This window comes from Pinus tabuliformis, chromosome J (assembly GCF_031772625.1).
Source record: "Pinus tabuliformis cultivar Carrire ecotype Pingquan chromosome J, CPIR1, whole genome shotgun sequence".
Lineage (NCBI taxonomy): Eukaryota > Viridiplantae > Streptophyta > Pinopsida > Pinales > Pinaceae > Pinus > Pinus tabuliformis.
The window spans coordinates 1,048,479,353-1,048,483,573 of record NC_142295.1 but is presented as its reverse complement, the minus strand read 5'-3'; positions in this window follow the sequence as shown (position 1 = coordinate 1,048,483,573).

Below are 4,221 nucleotides of genomic sequence, written 5' to 3'. Positions count from 1 at the left end.
TCCATTTAAAGCCAGTACAGTTTCTACTGCATTTATGGAAACAATTCAAAAGCTACATGGAAACCCAAAGATTATTGTAAGTGACAGAGATCCCATTTTCACTGGAAATTTTTGGACAAAATTATTTTCTTGTCTTGGTACTCAGTTAGCTCATAGCTCATCTTATCATCCTCAATCTGATGGGCAAACTGAGATAGTAAACAAATGTTTGGAAGGATATCTTCGTTGCTTTGTATCTGATAAACAGACACAATGGGTCAAATGGTTGCCTCTGGCTGAATGGTGGTATAACACTTCCTTCCATACAACAAAAAAAATGACCCCATTTATGGCACTTTATGGGTATCAACCACCATCCATCACATCATATTTAAGAGAAAATTCTAAGGTTCAGGCAGTGGAACATCACATCGAACATCAACAACAAGTCCTCCAACTCTTAAAGGATAACCTCGTGTTGGCACAAAATAGAATGAAACAACAGGCAGATCAACATCGCAGTGAAAGAAGTTTTGATGTAGGTGATTGGGTATTCCTACGGCTACAACCATATAAGCAAATGTCCCTCAAGCAAGCTAAGAAGGATAATAAATTATCACCAAAGTATTATGGTCCGTACAAGGTGTTGCAAAAGATTGGTACTATGGCATACAAATTGGAGCTTCCTGCAGCTTCTCGATTGCACCCAGTTTTCCATGTTTCATGTTTAAAGAAGGTTATAGGCGACAAGCTCCCAGTTCAAACAATATTGCCAAAACTTGACGAGGAAGGAAAAATTATATTGGAACCAGAAGCAGTCACAGAAACAAGAACTCGACAGCTACGAAATCGATCAATTTCAGAGTATCTTATCAAGTGGAAGAACTTATCCGCTGAAGATTCCACATGGGAGGATGAGAATTTTATGCAGAAGTATCCAGAACTACTCAAGCGTTGAGGACAACACTTTTTTGAAGGAGAGGGGCATGTTGGGTCCCTATAATACTAGTGATTACCCCATTACTATTGTAGTTATACCCCTTATTAATATTGTTGTGCCCCTATTGCCCCCATATTGTTATTATTGTGCCCCATAGAATCCCTCTATTGTTATTTTTGTGGCTTTATATTATTATTGTTAGGTCGGTTGGATTATTTTGTGACTCCTTAGACTCCTATATATAGAAAGGAGGTTTTGTCATTTGAATCATCCAAGAATTGTTCATTTATGTAATGTAAAGGAGGTTGCCCCCTCGAAGAGGCTGAATTCTAAGGCGTTGATCTATCTTTTCTTGAGCTGGTTTCATAACAGTATATATGTATGTATGTATGTCGTTGTCTGACAGGGTCACCAGAAATCATGATTATTTAATGCTAATGCTTATGTGTATATATATATGTATGTATGTCATTTTTTGACAGGATCATGATTTTTTTTCACGGGGGCTTCACTCAATGAATCTCTGACATAGCACATGCATTCATGGCATACTAAATAATATCCTTAATTTGACTACATATTGGAAAATACCTCTAAAAATCACTTTATTTAACCCCCTACCAATATGAATCCAATACACCTTCCCAATTTAAAAAACCCCTATTTTCACTAGATATTGTATGTATCCATTTTTTCATTAACATTTTTTATACCCTTTTATATTTATATCCCTGGTATAGTGACATGATGCCTCTCTTATGACCCCACATGCATTCTACAATGCACTTTTCTTCTTTTGATATACATTGTAAATGCATATTAGTTCTCCCACAATGCAATTACTCAACCCACACTCAAGCACATCTCACTATGATTTGTGGCATTTAATGGTCTAAGGCACACAAAGATCAACCATGTTTTAGGAATATTGATTATGTGCATGTATATAAAATAACATATAAATTGATATATATAATGATGAAAAATCAATTGATGAATCTTTATGAATAGATTTGCATCAAATAAGGTGTTCAAGAACAAGTCTATACCCTCTAGATGCAATACCACTATCTACAACCAAGATTGGGGCCCCAAATCTCAAATCAAGGGTGCAATCCCAACCTAGACATGCTTACAAGAAGAGGATGGACAAGTCCCAACGCATGTGCTCTTAAGGGAATAGCACGAAAGCATGAAATCACTTTTTGATTCATTGTCATCTCACCAATAATATATGGGCTATCACTCATAGACTATGTAAAATGAGACAATGGATTGGAGATAACACAGAGGCATTAAATGAATGGACTACAACTAGAACATAAGACAAAATTTTGGTTCTAGAGGTGATCTGCTCCATTTGGCTAGCTCAAAACAATGGTGTATTCCAAAATAAACCTCCAAACATCTACAAGATTTTCTACATGTTGAAGGCAAGCATTAACTTATCGTGCACCTCACCAAAGACAAGGCTTCCTTGCACTATCATACCTTTGAAATACAATTCTAAAATTTCTAGAGGATATTTTGATGGTGCCTCTCAAGGGAACACGAGACTCAACAACACTAGAGAATGACTCTTAATACCCTCTAGTGAGACATTATCTTTCAAACATAGACTTGGAAGTGCCACCAACAATAGAGCATAGCTCATTGCAATGTGCACACTTCTTGATATTGCTTGGTAGATATGGGCACTCACAAGTGGTTCTAGGTTAGATTTCGAGTGACTCCACATTTATTGATATTTTCCATCAAGCAAGAGTAAGAACTGCATGTGATATTGTTTCCAAATTCCATCCTAATCTCTTACTCATATATACAAGGAGCTTAACAATGAAGCATAATAGCTAGCAGTTCATGTTGTGATAGTTCCACTAGGTTACAGATCAAGAGCACATTGGAGGGTCTCTCCCTTCCATGTACCATAGTCCTATTTTGACTCTATGAATAGAAGTGAAGCTATATATTTAAGCAGCCCCTCCCAAATACATGTATTACCATGGTCTCTTGTTGACTATTTCAGCGTAGGGGGTGTTCTTTTCACTAAATAAACATCCTTTTCAGCAAAAATATGGATGAAATACTTCATGTAATGTACATCTACTATGATAAAAACTTTGGAAAATATGGGACCAATGAAAAGTTACTATTTTACACTTGTACAAACTAAAAATCCATATATATGTACTCCCTCTATAAATAAGATGATTAGGTTGTTTTCTTTGGGAAACAAGAGCCACATGGTGGCAATGTCACTATGCTTGTTTTTCTTTACAGGTGTTTTTTTAGCGTTGTGCATGGAGATCTAACAAGACCCACGTGGTGGCAATGTCACTGCTTTTTTGTATAAATGTATTTTCTACATGTAAGTTTGTTACATACAAAAAGTTGTTCTAAATTTTTAATATGAAACGGGAGAAATTACAGGCCTAACCATCAACCCATAGTTAATTTTGGAGACCCAAAAAAAATTGCAAAAATTCTGATGTACAATCAAGAATAATAACATACAAGCAATCCTATATGTCACGTAGTGTTATGTTCAAATATATAGCCAAAACCTGAACAAGAGGAATAAGTATTTCCTCTGCTTCTTCATGAATCTAATCAGGTGAAAAAAAAAACAATGGATAAAATTGATTGTGAATTCGATGGAAAAAATATTTTTGAATCTGAGAACAACCCACTTTTGATATCAAGTTTGAACATCCTGGTCTAAGTAGTGATTATGTTTTTATAATTGGAGAAGGTTCTAATACCAAGCCTTTCCATCCTCTTAATACACATCATACCCACAAAAATGAAAAATAGGCATTATTCAACTAAAAACTAATTGTTGTAAAAGGACTAAATTTCAACATTGCCAAAGAAACTCAATATTTCAGGGGTATTCAATGTTTCCATTATGGGCTTGGTTGTTCGAAGTAACAACATAGCACCAAAAAAACTATTATTTCGAAAATTGCATAAAATCATTGAAAATTACATACCAAACTAGATTTACATGGACGAAATCTCATAAAAAAAACACAAAAATACAAAATTATTTAAGGGAGTGCAAAAAATAATAAATGTAGATACCAATTAATAAACTTGTAGCAATTTCCATTACCTATGTCTCAGATACCCAATTTTTGGCTCCCAAAAATTTTGAGACCAAACCTTTCCAGCTTCTAAATACATTATACTCAATCTAGCCTCAAAGGATCAATGCATTTTAATTTCGTAGAATAAATTAGCTCACCTTTGTAACATGACCAGTTAAAAGACTCAAATAACTGATAAGAAGGGCTGAAGTT